Here is a 16763-nt window from a genome sequence, read left to right as displayed (position 1 = left end):
AGGACAAGGTAGAGGTAATTCGATCATGGGGGTGGTTTCCCCCATGCTGTTCTCATGATAACGACTGAGTCTGATGAGATTTGATGGTTTTATAAGCATCTGTCATTACCAGAACTAGAACTAGAATATCTAAAATAATTTTGAAAAAGAATAAAGTAGGAAAAATTAGTCTGCTCAGTATCAAGACATTAGTTAGCCACACTAATCCAGATTGTGTGATATTGATGGAGGAACAGATACATAGATCAATACAACAGAATCCAGAATCCAGAGATCAGTGCAGTTGACTTTATAATGTTACAAAAGCAATTCAGGGGAGGAAACAGCCTTTTCAACAAATGACACTGAAGAAACTGGACATGCATAGGTCAAAACAATGAACTCCAACCTAAGCCTTACATCTTACACAAAATTTAACTCAAAATGGATTACAGAATTAAATGGAAACACACTTGTACCTTCAAACATTTTTATAATACTCCACTCCCCAGCCTTTGCCAACTGACATTTGCTTATCTTCAAATACCATTGCTGCAAAGGGGCTTTCATGAATTAATTTGTTTAAATGAAACCTTCTCTCTACCCTCATTGATTTCTGTCATGGCATCTGTTGATTTTTCCTATAGCTTTTCTCTCTCTCTCTCTCTCTGACACAGTCTTACACTGTCACTCAGGCTAGAGTGCAATGGTGTAATCGTGGCTCACTGCAGACTCGAACTCCCAGGCTTAAGCGATCCTCCCACCTCAGCTTCTTGAGTAGCTAGGATTACATGCATGAGCCACCATGGCTGGCTAATTTTTTAATTTTTTGTAGATATGGGGTGTCATGATGCTGCCCAAGCTGGTTTCGAACTTCTGGCCTTAAGCAATTCTCCCACTTCAGCCTCCCAAAGTGCTAAGATTACAGGATTTATCTCTTGATCCATTATTATTTAGTTTTATTAAATGTGTATTTACTTGATTACTGTTTGACTTTCTCACCAGGCTCTAAGTCTCACATCTACAAGAACCGTGTCTATTTTTTTTCAGGAATGTGTTTCCATCATCTGCCATTATGCTAGGAACATAGTGTATGTGCCAAGAAATATCTTTAGACAAAATAAATGAATCAATCTCAGATGGTCAAGGAGGACCTTGTAAAAAGAGTCAGAAGTCCAATTGTGAGGAAAGAACTCTGGGGTTTTCAACTGAGTTTGGTTACCTGGTTCCCACATTTAATAATTCAGTTAAAGTAAATGAGTAAATTATTTAAACTCTCTGAGCCTCCAAGGATTTATAGGTAATGAATGAAATAATAAATATAAAGTTTACATGGTATGCATTAGATAAAATGTTGGCTTCCTTCCTGAGACAGGTTGACTTCTTTTTGACCCCTAAATACAACAGAATGAATATCTGAGCAAAACTCTTTAAATTCGTAAATTCATTTGGAATGCACACAACAGCTTCATTTGAGAACATCTGTGGTTATTTGCAAAGGAGAATTATTAGCCCCAAAACAGAACTAAAAGAAATGATTTTTCCTAAATTACATGATACTTGATAGGCATAAGGAAGATAGTAATTTTAAATGGCCCACTTCTCTTTAAATTACACACATCTTTGTCTTCAGCACAGCAGTTTTTGGTTTCTTATGTCTATCTTGGGGAGAATGATGACATAGGTCAGGGGAAGGAAGATACTGCCAAACAACCACATTCCACCTGCTCCCTGAAAAAAAAAAAAGTATGTCTTTAAAGTGTCTTGATAGCCTTTATTGTCAGTAAATCCTCATCAGGATTTCATTCCTTCTGGGTGATTCCTCTCTAAAGAGAATAATAGTGGCCTTTGAACTGACTGACAAAGGATTTAATGAACCATTTCTGACCTGTTCCACAGAAGTAAACCTTGCTCAGTGGACTTGGAAAGAACGTCATTTCTTTGTGTTCAATGTCAAATACCCAGGGCTTGGTAAAATGTTAGCCATATGGTAGGTGATTCACAAATATTTATTGGATGCACAAATAAGCAAATCAAGAGAACCTGGGTTGCAGAATCAGATTGTCAACTCAGTAAAGACCCAGAAGGTGACAGTAAGAAGGGGCTATCAATAAAGACTATTCTAACCTTGTTATTTAGCATTTTACCTATTCTCCCATGTATAATAGACCTAAAAAGAGGTCTCTGTTTAAAATGTTCCAGATATGAGAAGCCAACTTCAGGCAAGCCATTTCATCTGCATCCCATTTAAATCACTAGTATATATTTTTTCCTCCATAACTCGAAGTCGGCCTTCCTTTAACTCTTATCCATAGACCCTAATTCTGACCTCTCTTCCACAAATAGCTTATCAAAAGTTTCAAGGAAGCTATTAAGCTCCTGATATTCTAAGGTTAATTTAAACACCCAACAGCCTACTAAAAAGGGAAAGGCTTTTTAAAAGTAGCTTCTGGATAAAGACATCAGGATTCATACTCAGTGAACACAAGCTGGCAAATAAAAAATCTCAGGATGGTGGTGAGAAACCAGTATTTAACTTTACCTTTTAATAAATGTTTTGTTTTAGATGTACTGAATTGTGAAAAGAGTGCAGAGTTCCCATATACCCACACAACCAGATCTCACATTATAAATATTTTATATTAATACATTACATTTGTCATAATTAATGAACCAATATTAATACATTATTATTAACTTTGGTTTTCATGCCATCAAGTATTGAAAAAGGGCAGGTTTTTTCCTAATTTTTTATGGCCACCTGTATTGGCCCCTAAATTCACAGGAATGGAGAGAAAGGCAAAAAGTCAGTTTTTTAATTCTTATTTAAAAAATAAAAATAGACTGGGCGCGGTGGCTCACGCCTGTAATCCCAGCACTTTGGGAAGCTGAGATGGGAGGATCACTTGAGGTCAGGAGTTGGAGACCAGACTGGCCAACATGGCGAACCTTGTCTTTACTAAAAATACAAAATTTAGCCAGGCATGGTGGCCTGCACCTGTAATTCCAGTTACTTGGGAGGCTGAGGCATGAGAATCACTTGAAGCTGGGAGACAGAAGTTGCAGTGAATTGAGATTGAGCCACTGCACACCAGCCTGGATGATGGAGTGAGACTCTCTCAAAAAAAGGTAAAATAAAACATTATGGACTGTGCTTATAAGCCAGAAGACTTTTATTTTAAACTCACAATTAGGCCAATAACACAGCTCGGTTTATAGCACATTGTCATTTATTTTGCTTTGCAAGGGAAAGAGAAAAATTATTTATAATTTTTCTCTTTCTCCATCCCCATTCCCATTTCTTCCATTCTCCAGCTCTCATTATAATACATAATATATTCCAATCCAACTTTATAAACTTATTTAGATATGTGCATATGCTTGTAACACATTATTTTTGTTGGGGGTTGTTATAATTTTACTCAAATGGTACATCATACTGACTGTAAATTATATTATTTCAACAATCTTCCTCAACACTATGTTATTTTAGATCATTCTCTATGTAAATCTATAAAGAGGAAATTTCAGCATTATATATATATGTACACATATGTACATTTTTTTCAAACATATTTAGAGGCATGTATATACACACATACATATGCATATGCACATATATATATATACATACATATATAGTCAATCCTTATTTGCAGTTTTTATGTTCTAAAAAGCCACTGTGGATACTGAATTAGTAAATACTTACTCATTACTTTTAGAGGAAGTACAGGGTTAGGTTCCTGTAAGTCTCTGGTCACAATATTTTTATCAATTGATCAATACATAACCTTGTATTATGTATATTTCTGTTTAAAGACATTTTAATATATATTGTTGATTCATCAACATTGAACTCACAGTCAACGGCAAGTCTGAACCACACATATCTAACACACTTATTTTTTTCTATAAGGCACATCACAGCCTTCTTCTACTTAGGAATGCCAGACAGCATTATGCTTCAGGGCAGCTTTAAACAGCAAAAAGAAATGCAAATCAAAACCACAATGAGATACCATTTCACACCAGTTAGAATGGCGATCATTAAAAAATCAGGAAACAACAGGTGCTGGAGAGGATGTGGAGAAATAGGAACACTTTTACACTGTTGGTGGGACTGTAAACTAGTTCAACCGTTGTGGAAGTCAGTGTGGTGATTCCTCAGGGATCTAGAACTAGAAATACCATTTGACCCAGCAATACCAAAGGATTATAAATCATGCTGCTATAAAGACACATGCACACGTTATGTTTATTGTAGCACTATTCACGATAGCAAAGACTTGGAACCAACCCAAATGTCCAACAATGATAGACTGGATTAAGAAAATGTGGCACATATACACCATGGAATACTATGCAGCCATAGAAAATGATGAGTTCATGTCCTTTGTAGGGACATGGATGAAGCTGGAAACCATCATTCTCAGCAAACTATCGCAAGGACAAAAAACCAAACACCGCATGTTCTCACTCATAGGTGGGAACTGAACAATGAGAACACATGGACACAGGTAGGGGAACATCATACACTGGGGACTGTTGTGGGGTGGGGGAAGGGGGGAGGGATAGCATTAGGATTTATACCTAATGCTAAATGACGAGTTAATGTGTGCAGCACACCAACATGGTACATGTATACGTATGTAACAAACCTGCACATTGTGCACATGTACCCTAAACTTAAAGCATAATAAAAAATTTTAAAAAATAAACAGCAAAATCAACATAAAGAACAGAAATGCAATAAATGTGGCACTGAATAGGCCACGAAAAGGACACTTGTTTATCTTATGAGAGACAAAACACAAAGAATGTGGCCATGTTCGACCTCAGCTGGGAATATCCACATTGAACAACTCAAAGCTTTCCCTTCTCAGCAAATGTCATGTCCATAATGACTATGAAAGTGCCAAGAGTATTGATTTGGGGAATACTAATAAATTTTAGCAAGTAGACAAATTTACAAATATGGAATCCATAAATAGTGAAGAACAACTGTACATTTACATATATAATTATTTTTGAAGCTGCCTAGTTTTCTATTGTATGCATATGCCACATGTTATATATCCATTTTGCTAGGATGACCAATTGAAGGATTGCTTCCAACTCTGCTACCAAAAGTGACTACTGCAATAACCATTTTTGCACATTTATCCTTACAGACCTGTGTGAGAGGTTTTCTGTATACAGATGAAGAGATTATCCGCGTACTGATTTCCACCGAGCACTACTGGCTGGTCCTTTCAAATGACTACATCAATTTGCACTCCCACCAACCTCAGGATACCCATTTCTCCCACATTTTGCTAGAGCTGATACTACCTGACTTTCTAATGTTTAATAAATCTTTGGGTGCAGGAGAGTGTTTCTTGATTTTAACTTGCATTCTCTAAATACCTGTCAAGATCTCTTCACATTCTTATTAAATCAGCATCCACCGTTCTGCAATAGTTTAATCCTATCGTTTACTCTTCTGTTGAATGTCTTGCATTTATCTTGCTGATTTCCAGGCAATTCATGTATACACTAAATATTGATGCCTTTAAAATTTTATAGACATTGCAAATATCTTCTGCTAGTCACCTATCTCCACTAAATTTTGTCTATGTATAATTTACTGAAGAAAAAAATTGAAAAGTAGATGTAATCACATTTGTCATTTTTTTGTCTTTATGTTTGAACTTGAGGATCTTGTTTTAAATATCCTTCCCTATCCTGAGGTCACATTGTCCTAAATTTTCTTAAATTGTTAGGTATTTTCTTTTATTTTATATCATATTTATTTTGTTTTTCATATTTAGTAATTGTAAATAATTTTAATATAATAGATGATAAGTATCCAACCTAATGTTTTTAAAGTAGAGTAGCCAACTATCTTCACATATTTGCATTTTTATTAATTACCAATTTGTTTAAACATGAGTTTGTTTCTGAGCTGTCTATTCTGTTTCTTTTGTCTATTTGCCTGTTGCTGCAGCAATACTTCATTGTTTTGTTACTATATATATTTTGGATTATTTATTAGTATGTGAGACTGGCTCCCTCTATTTTATTCTAATTTTTCAAAATTGTTTTATCCATTTGAGGAAGTTGATTCTTCCATATACAGTTTTAAAGTAATTTTCCAAGTCACTCCTCCCCCCCCAATTATGCTGGAATTTTGGTTAGAATTGCTTTGGATTTATTAATATAGAGAAAATTTATGTTTACAATGCAAAATTATTTTCTCAGGAATGAGGTATATTTCATTTTTAGATTTTTCTTTTAGATCCTTTCAAGTAACTTTAACATTGTCTCCATAAAGTTTTTAGTAGACTTTGTTAGACAACCCCTAGATACCCCACAATTTTTATTGCTTTTATAAATGATATTCAGTCTACATTTCCTAGTTGGTTATTAAGAAATCCTATTAATCTGTTTTGCTGATTGTTGATCCAGTATTTTCGTTGCCATTATATTATTGATCTTAGCAGTTTAATGACTTTCTTACATTTTGTAAGTTTGTTATCTCTCAATAAATAATTTAAAACATTTACCTCTTTTTTCCCATTTTCATACTTTATGTGTCTTCTTATTCTATATAGCTCTAGTCAGGATCTGTAGTTGCTGTGTAGTTTGCCTGAGGCTGAAAAGGGTTCTGGGACATGGGACTTTAGCTTTAAAACTCTAACTGTGCCATTCTAATCATCCAGTTTGCCTGGGACTGAGGAGTTTCCCCAGACACAAGATTTTCAGAGCTAAACTCAGAAAAGTCTCTAGCAAACCTGAGTCGATTACCCTACCTCTAAAAATCAGTTGACTAGTAACAGGAAGACTGAAAATTATTGTCTTTTTTCTTACATTAAATGTAATGTGGCTAAAACATTTTCACTAAAAATGTTTTTCATATGAGGTTTTTTTTTGTTTTTTGTTTGTTTGTTTGTTTTTTGTGATGGAGGTTGGAGTGCAATGGCACGATCTTGGCTCACTGCAACCTCCGCCCTCCTGGATTCAGGCAATTCTCCCACTTTAGCCTCCCAAGTAGTGGGATTACAGGCACCCGCCATCATGCCCGGCTAATTTTTGTCTTTGTGTAGAGACGGGGTTTCACCGTGTTGGCCAGGCTGGTCTCAAACTCCCGACCTCAGGTGACCCGCCTGCCTTGGCCTCCCAAGTGCTGAGATTACAGGTGTGACGTTGTCTACCATTTTGTTGACATTTATCAATTTTTTTTCTACACCATCAAGATGATAGATTTTGTTCAGTGTCGAATCATCCTGCATTTTTATAATCAATGCTATTATATCATAATGCAATTCTAATGCATTGCTGTATTTACTTAGTTAATTTTTGTATATTTACATCTATGTTCTTAAATGGAATTGGCCCATAAACCTAATTTCTCACATTTCCCTTTTATTTTTTATATTTTAGTATAATAATGTACATAAGAAAAATTATCTGATTCTTGACAATTTGATCGAATCCATCTGTAAAACTATTCAGTGTTGGAGGCCAAGGGACATTTTAAGAATCCATTTTAATCACTTTGGTGGTTATTAATCTATTTTAATTTCCATCTGCTTTTGTTCATTTTGTTATTTGAGGGGAAATTTGTCTTCTACATCAATGTTTTCAAAATTATTTAAGTATTATTTTCATAATATTTTAATGATTCTTAAATCTGTATTCTATGTGTATTTATTTTCAATTTTCACTCCATATTTTATTTAAATATCTTGTCAATTTTTTCTTATTAAATCCCACCAGTGGTTTATTTGTCTTTTAAAAGAACAGGGGTTTTTTGAAATTGTTACCCTCTCTAATTTTCTTTATATAATCTCATTTTATTCAATTCTGCCTTCACTTTTATTAATTTCCCTCTTGTTTCTTACGATTTATTCTGTTGTTCTTTATTTCTTAAGTTGAACACTTAGCTAATTTATTTCAGTAGTTCTTATTATTTGCTAAATGTTCTAAGTCCATTAATTTCTTCCTAATCTGCCTCCCCAGGTATTGACACGTAGTGCTTTCATTGCTATTTAGCCTATTTTAGTTTCCCTTATTATTTTTTCTTTTTATTGTTTATTTAGTATATTTTTAGTTATTTAGCTATGTTAGTGTTTAAGTTTTATTATTAGTTTCCATTTTTCTTAAATTACAGACATATTTTATGTCATGAATGATATTAATTTGGGGAATTTATTAAGACTTTTATTTAGTCTGCTTTATAAGACCTTCTATACTCAATAACAATTTTTATTTTATTTTATTTTATTTCTTAGAGACAGGGTCTCACTGTGTTGCCCAGGCTAGGTGAAGTGATGCAATCATAGTTCACTGTAGCCTCAGCCTCCTGAGCTCAAGCAGTCTTCCCATCTCAGCCTCCCAAGTAGTGAAGACTATGGGCACATGCCACTCTACCTGGCTAATTAAAAAAAATTTTTTTTTGTAGTGATAGGGTCTTACTGTGTTGCCCAGATGGCTCCTAAATTGCTGGTCTCGGACAACGTGCTGCTATTAAAGGCATGCCCAGCTGGTAATTTTAAATAATAGCTTTAATGAATATAGTTCAAAGTCATTTTCCATCAACAATTTGAAAATATATTTTTACTGTCTTCTTGCAGCAAGTGTTATTATTGAAAAGATTATCATCACTTATTTACTAGGGGTCTGGTTTTTCCTCTCTGGAGCTTTTAGAAACATTTGTGGTTTTTCATGTCCTCAAATATCATTGTCATGGGTCTAGATGTAGTTTTCTTCTTATCAGTTCTACCAGCATTCTATGATTCTTTTCTGCCTAAGGCTGCATGTCTTGTTCATTACTTCTACCACTTTCTCTCCTCTGTTTACTCTTCGTTCTCTTCTGAAATTCCTTTTTATTTAGCTGTTGGCACTTCTATCCTCTCTATCTCTCAATCTTTTATTCTTTCGAGTTGTTTGTCATTTTCTGATGTCTTTCAGGAGAGTTCCTCAATGTGATCTTCCAGCTCACTTGTTCGTTCTTCAGCTATATCAATGCTGTGAGTCAGCATATCCATGCAGCAATTTAGTTCAACATTATTATTTCGTTCTAATACCTCCAGTTGTTTATTTATAACTATCTGATCTACTGTTTCCAATTGTCTATCTTATCTCTGTGATAACATAGAATATGTTTAATTTAAAGCCTTGCTGTATGTGTTCCATCAATTTTGCATCCTCTTATATGTGTTCTACTTGTGCCTTTTATTCCTACAGCTTGTTCTCTTTAGATGTCTCATGATTTTTCTGTGACACCTTTTTTTCTTATTCCTCTGGACTAAGGCATGTCTTTGCCAGTAAGTAAGTAGTGTTTCCCTGGGAATGGAGGTGAGATCCTAGACACTAGACTGAAACTCAGGGTGGAGACTCTCAAACAGATCAATTACCTAAGAGCCTCCCAAATACTCTTCTTTTGCACGTATGATGCAATCTTGGCACCTATTTCTGGAAACTGGGGATTGGTATATAAATATCCTAGGTGATTAATGTAGCTTTTTGGGGAGCTGAAAAGACCTGCAAAATAAATGAAAATTAGAAGGGTCTACCTGAAGAATCTTGGTAAATTAAATGAACTCGTTTCTTATTCTTATCACTTTCTTTGATACCTTCAGCTTTGCGATTGGCTTCACGTGAATGTGTTCTATGAATGCTAACAGAACACACTGGAATGTGGCAAAGATTATTGATTTGCTTATACAAAGGTCTGTCTTAGATATGAAATTTATTTACATATTGTCCTAAATATTCCCCAGAGTTATCCCTAATTTTGAGGAAAAACCAGAAAATCCCTTTTTTCTAATCAGCAATAGGAGACAATCTAAAGATTTGTCCAGTGGGTTAAAAAAAAAACCTCTATTAGCTGAAACAAAATGTATAGACTATAACAATTTATGGAAATTGGTTACCTGCCATAATACAGCTTTCATAGAACAAGGAAATGAAAGGATAGTTATACAATTATGAATATTAGATATCTGACTAGGGCAACTATGGTACTCAATTTCCTGTCAATAAAGCAATAGTAATATTTGATCCACATATGCCCCCATATTAATGGTAAAATAGCCACTTTAAAAAGGAATAAATTTCATGAGGCATTTATGGCCAAATGGCTCAGGGCAGAGGCATTCTTGTCAGTGAGCTAAAGTTTCTTTGCTGATACTTCACAGCTACATGACTGAACAAATGACTTCGGCCCCCTGTGATTTTTTATTTTCTGATTTATATAACAGAATTGACAGCAGCACATACTCCCATAGGTATGTTGTAAGAATTCAAGGAAAAAGTTTGTATAAAACACATAGCACATTGTTACCATCCCCAAGACATTGCTGATTATTATACTGAGTAATCATGAATATCAAGTGCGATGTACAGATTTTTTTATACAATGGCTATTGTCTAAAGACTATTACGGGTTGAAGCAGCTCAAAGAAATGTTTTCTTTCCTTTAAGCAACTGAATAAGCATTTCAACTCAGAGCCAGTAGATAGCATGAAATTCAAAGTTGATTTAGAGTTCTGAGAAGATAAACGATGTGGTCAAAGTAAACATGCACCGATAGGCATAAAATAGTTTGAAAAGCAAAATCTTAATCACTATAATCTTGGAAAAATAGTTGATAGCATGAGCCTAGAAGCACATTTGGAATGTTTATTTTTTAAATCCCTTTTGAAGTAGCATTAAAAGAGTAATTTATTCTTACAACCTCAAAACGACGGTACTATAGAGAAAAGATAGACCAGATTTTTTTTTTTACAAGTCGATGTAATTCCTTATATAATTAGTGGTCAGTTGAAAATAACCTTAAAAAAATAGAATGGGATGGGACATTCAGCACACCATTCAGGGGTAGAGACCTCCTGGGAGGGGAGAGGGACTATAGTTTGGCTTAATCACCATAAGGCCAATGATTCAATCATTCATGCCTACGTGATGAGGCCTCTATAAAAACCCAAAAGTTCAGAGAGCTTCTGGGTTGAGCACATCAAGGTGTTGGAAGAGTGGTGTGCCCAGAGAGAGCATGGCAGCTCTGCACCACTGCCCCCACACATTGTCCTTTATGTCTCTTCCATCTGACTGTTCCTGAGTTGTATCCTTTATAATAAACTGCTAAACATAAGTAAATGTTTCCCTGACGTTCGTGATCCACTATAGAAAACGATCAAACTCAAGGAGGGGGTCTTGGGAACCCCCAATTTATAGCTGGTCGGTCAGAAGTGGAGCTCAGACTGGCAACTGGCATCTAAAATTGGGGCAGTCTTGTTAGACCAAGCCCTTAACTTGTGGGGATCTGAGGCTAGCTCCAGGAAGACAGTTTCAGAACTGAATTGAATTGTAGGACACCTAGTTGGAATCTGCAAATAATTGAAAAATTGCTTGGTGTGGAAAAAATAATATCCCAAACATTTGGTGTCAGAAGTGTGTGAGAGCAGAAGAGACCAACTGGGTTTCATTTTCCTTTTTCATAATTTGAATAATTAAGTGGAAAGGGGCAAAAAATGAATGTGAGCCAGTTTTGTGTGTGTGTGTGTGTGTGTGTGTGTGTGTGTGTGTGTACATGTCTGCGCATGTGGTGTAAGGAAGAAAAATGGTTCCTTAAGATATTCATGTTTCACTACTCAAATTTGTGAATTTGTATGTTACACAGCAATTTTTTCACATAATTCTTTCTGTTCAGTTTCAGAGAGAATGAATGTTGCTAACCAGCTAAAAATTAAAAGGCAAGATTATCCCGAATTATTTGGGTGGATCCAATCTAATAACGAGTCCTTAAAAGTGGAGAATAGTTCACAGGGGGTCAGACAGATGTGATATGAGAAGAACTCGACCTGCCATTTCTGGTTTAAAAATGGAAGAAGGAGCCATAACCCAAGGAATACAATGGCCTCTGAAGGCAGGGAACTACCCTGAACTGACAGCCAGCCAGAAGAAAGGATCTTACTATCACTACTGCAAAGAATGAGATTCTGTTAAGAACCTGAGTAAGACAAAAGACCAATTCTCAGCTAGAGGATTCAGAAAAAAGTGCATTTTAGCCTTGTGAAAACTGTCAGTACCAAAATGGAGTCACTTATGTTAAAACCAAACTAAATGGAGCTGGGAGGTTATGAAGGCAGGGCTCTCATTCACAATTTACCTGATAAGATTTTTTTCCAACCACAGCTTGCTCCATGAGTCACACAAGGACAGCTAACCATTTGTACAAGAACACTTGTCTGACACTGTCTCCACTAATGAACTAACGTCAACTCCTGCAATAAAGCCCCTGTAACCAATGTTCTCTTTCATTCAAAACAACTTATGCAAACTTCTCTGTTTGCTTTTAAAAGCTTCCTCTTACCTCAATCTCTTTGAATATGCCCAGCATCGGTCATAACATGCATATTCCAGATTGCAACATTCTGCTCATTCCCCAATATATATACACGCACATATATATGTGTATATCCCTCACCTAAATTATCATAATTGTTCACTTACTGGTCTCCCTGTCTCACCCTTGAATGCCTATTCTCAACACAGCAGCCAGAGTGACACTGTTAGAACACATCAGATCATGTCACCCCTCTGCCCAAAATGCTCCAATGGCTCCCATCTCAGAGTAAACACCAAATTCCTTTCAAAGACCTACAGAGACCTGCTACACCCAGCTCCCATTTCCTCTCTCACTCCATCTCCTACATGGTCCCCTGGCTCACTCAGCTGCAGAAACTCCGACCTCCTTATAATCCCTCGGACCCCTCAGGTGCATTTCAATGTCAGGGCCTTGCGCTTGCTCTTCTCTGTGCCTGGAGTGCTCATTCCCCAAATCCCCATGAGATTTATTCTCTCACTTCTTCAGGTCTTTACTTACGTGTGATCTTCTTAAAAACACCATCCCTGCCCAAACTCTCTATAATCACAACCCATGCCTTCCTTTCCTTTCCGTAGCACGTACCACTACCAAACATATTTACTAATTCATTTTATTCATTGCCTCTCTGCTCTTCTAGCATGTAACAGTGATGAGGGCAGGGATTATTTTCAATCCTTTTTGTTTGCTACCATACTTCTAGCACCTAAACAGTGTCTGGCTTATAGTTGGTGGTCAATAAATATTTGTCAAATGAATGAATAAATGAATACATACAGATCCTTCATGGATTTCATTAACTTGTCTCTACAGAAAGGTGAGAAAAAGTTGATTGGTAATGAGCAATTGGTAAATTGGTCATGAACAATTACCAATTAATATGCTACATGTTTACCAGATACAGTTTCTTGAGTGAAAAAATTGCATATGTTATACAGTTAATTGAATTAAATTATTCAAATGTGAAGAGTATACAGGAATTCTTACACCTATCTCTGATTACTCTTAACCAGCAATAACCTCAACCAATTTGGCTGTTATTAACAGATCCTATGGAAGCCCCCATGTTTCCTGCTCTGCTAATATTTATACCCTGTAAAATCCCTTCCCCTTGAGTATGAGCGGGAGCTGTAATTTGCATCTAACCAAGGGAATATGGCAAAGGATGTCACTCCTTTAATTAGGTTATCTTATATGGCAAAGGTGGGGAAATTAGTAGATGTAATTCAAGTTTATTTTGAATTAATCAAAAGGGTAATTATCCTGAGTAGGTCTGACTTAAACAGGTGGGAGCCCTTAGAAAAGGGACTGGGTCTTCCTTCAGGTGATAGATTCTCCTTGCTAGCTTAATGAAGTAAGCAGCTATGCTGAGGAAGCCCAACTAGGCGAGGACCTGTGGGTGTCTTCCAGGACCTGAGGGAGGCCTTCAACCTACAACCAGCAAAAACTGGACCTTCATTCATAACTGACAAGAAAAATGAATTTTACCAGCAACCTGAATGAGTTAGGAAGTAGATTTTTCCCCATGCGAGCCTTCGGATGATAATGCAGCCTGTGTGACACCTTGATTGCAGCCTCGTAGGACCTGAGCAGAAGACTCAGCTAAGCTATGCCAAGACTTCTCATGCCATGGAAACTTCAAGACAATAAATGTATGTTGTTTTAAGTCACTGAGTTTGTGGTAACTTGTTACACAGCAATAGAAGACATAATATAGTGGTTATGGGAGTAATTCTAGTCCAGGCTAGATCTCCACACTGCCATTTGCTGGAATGCCTACACTTTGCTTTACTTATTACCGGTTGCAGGAAGTCTGTGATTTTGGTCATGCTGTTGCTCAAAGTAATCTTTGGGTTCTGAGTCTGTATTTCATTATTTCCAAGGAAGGATTTTCCTTTAACATGTACTCCTTCATATGATTACCAGCATTATGTATTATCAAAAATGGCTTTAGGAAACAGTACTCTACCTTAGCCACCTATAGTGTTTTGATCTGTGTCCTTTCTGGCATTACCAGTAATAGTATGCCTGCCATGATTAGAGTAAAGAGGCTTTAAACCTTCTTTGCTAGGGAGAGTTACTTCTTATTGGGAGTTCAAGCTGAGACTAAATCCACCAGTGCACAGGATCCTGAGCACTGTAATACATTCTCTATAAGTCTAGTCATCCCTTCTTTCATTTCTGAAGTAGCTAAGGGGCAGCACCATCTAAGAAGTCCATTTCCCAAAATAATTCCAGTCTTATCAAAACAAGACTCATTTCACTTTCTCCTCCTCCATTTTTCTTCTCTCTGCTCTGCAGTGTGACCTAAAGAAGTGGACATAGAGAGGAGTAAAAGAAGAAAAATGGAGAATGGAAGCAAGGGAAGAAGGGGGGAAGGAAGTTGAATAAAGCTTCTACTCTATGTCATCCTCTGTCCTTAATATTTCCATATAAATAATTTCATCTCATTTTTGCAGAATAGATATTATTTCCTCTATTTTACAGAAGACAAAAGGTTGAATGAATTATCCAGTGTCGTAATAAGAATAAATGGGTCCATCAATGTTTCTATAAGTTGTCTTCAAAAGTAAGCTATGCTCTAAATTGCTTTTATTGTGTGTGTTGTTCTGTTGTTGGCTTTTAATTTATTTTTGGCAATTATTATATGTGACAAAGATATGTATTTTTCACAAATCCTTTTTAAATTCTAAGAAAGAAAATGTATTAAAATTATAAATACTGACATACACAATTAGCTAATTTTTAAAGAAAAACTATTTACAGTACTGCAACATAGCGAATGTGGCATCTGAAATAACCTAATATTAAACAACTTTAAATGCATAATACTTCTAATATTTTCCTCCTATCTCTAGGTTAAAAATCATCATGACAGACCCAGAGTTCTCTCTTTTACACATATTATTAGATTTTTACCACCAATGCAACTATGTAAAAGTATCTCTTCCAGCTAAAGCTAAAACTCAGAAAATAAGACAAAAAAAGCCAAAGATATTGTAGGTATATTAATATGTAAAAGTTTGCTTTAATGAAGCACCCATTGGAATAAATTACTGGTAATTTTTCATTGTTAGATTTCCAATGAAACATGACAAAAAGGAAATTCATTCTTTTATAATTTAGGAGAGTGAAGATTTTTTTTCTGAAAAAAGGTAGCTTTTGAGCTGGACTTTTAATTATAGTTTAGGAATTATCAAGAGCATCAATAAATGAAGAAGGAGAGAAAAATATTCCAGGCCAAGAAAATAGCCAAGACTTGTCCTCATTCCTAAGTGACCTGGAAGGAGAAACAGGCAAGGGCACAGGACTCGTGGTTCTTGGTTTCAAGGGAATTTTCTTTTATCTATGACTGGAAAAATCCTGCATCTCAACTACTAAGAGGATATCTGCTTCAATAGTAAACTACAAAGCTCTGCACCCAAGTCTGCCTGAGTTTTGGCACAGCTTCTGTCTCTTCTTGTTTCCAAACGCCTCCTGGTTATTTCTCTCTTATTCCCTGTCTCATCTTTACAATAAGACTAATAATAGTACCTATTCGTAAGGTGGTTTAGAGCATTGAAAAAACAGTACGTGTAAATTTAGAACAATGCCTGACACATAGTAAACAATAAATCATAGTTGTTGGATGGTGTCTTTATTAATTAGCAAAAGCATCACAGCATGGCAAAGCAGTGACATGCTTGGGATCTGGAGCCAGACGCCCTGGGTTCAAATCCTGGTTCCAACACTTTTTAGATGTGCAATCTTGGGAAATGTATAATCTTAAACTCTCTATGCTTCAGTTTTCTCGTCTTTAAAATGAAGACAATTAAGTATCTCATAAGGTATTGATGAATATTAAGGAGGTTTATATTCATGAAGTGCTTTGGATAGTTCTTGGATCATTAGTGTTCATTATATTAAAAAAAAATAATTCAAACTAGAGTCATCTTACACCATCCAACAGCTGTAACAAGAGGTCTACTCTTACCAAATGGTGCCAACTGCCAGTGCACTTAAGGCTTCTCTTGTGTGTAAACATCCTTAAGGAAAATACATAAGACTCAGCAAATTTAAAAGTCTCTAAGGTGCAGGTTTCTGAGCCCATCCTAACTTTACTCCAACTCCAAAGAGTAGGTATAATTTTACAGGTGCTTTATCTGATGCCCTTTCTTTACAACTTGTGTTTCCATGCAATAATTATCATCTAATTCTCTTCTACATGAAAGTGAACTTTTAAACTTCTCTAACTCATTGCTGAAAGAGGGCCAAAGACATAAATTCACCTGGAACTGTTTCCTAGTTTTAACATTCCACTTTCTATTTCAATTAAAGGAGCTTTGATATATAAAGAAAAAATCCAGAAAGAGAAAGGTGAAAACAGAAAAGGATGAATTATCTTAAGACTCACCTTACACATCTCTTTTTATAGGAA

Source organism: Pan paniscus, chromosome 3, assembly GCF_029289425.2.
Source record: "Pan paniscus chromosome 3, NHGRI_mPanPan1-v2.0_pri, whole genome shotgun sequence".
Classification (NCBI taxonomy): domain Eukaryota; kingdom Metazoa; phylum Chordata; class Mammalia; order Primates; family Hominidae; genus Pan; species Pan paniscus.
This window is presented reverse-complemented; position numbering follows the sequence as displayed.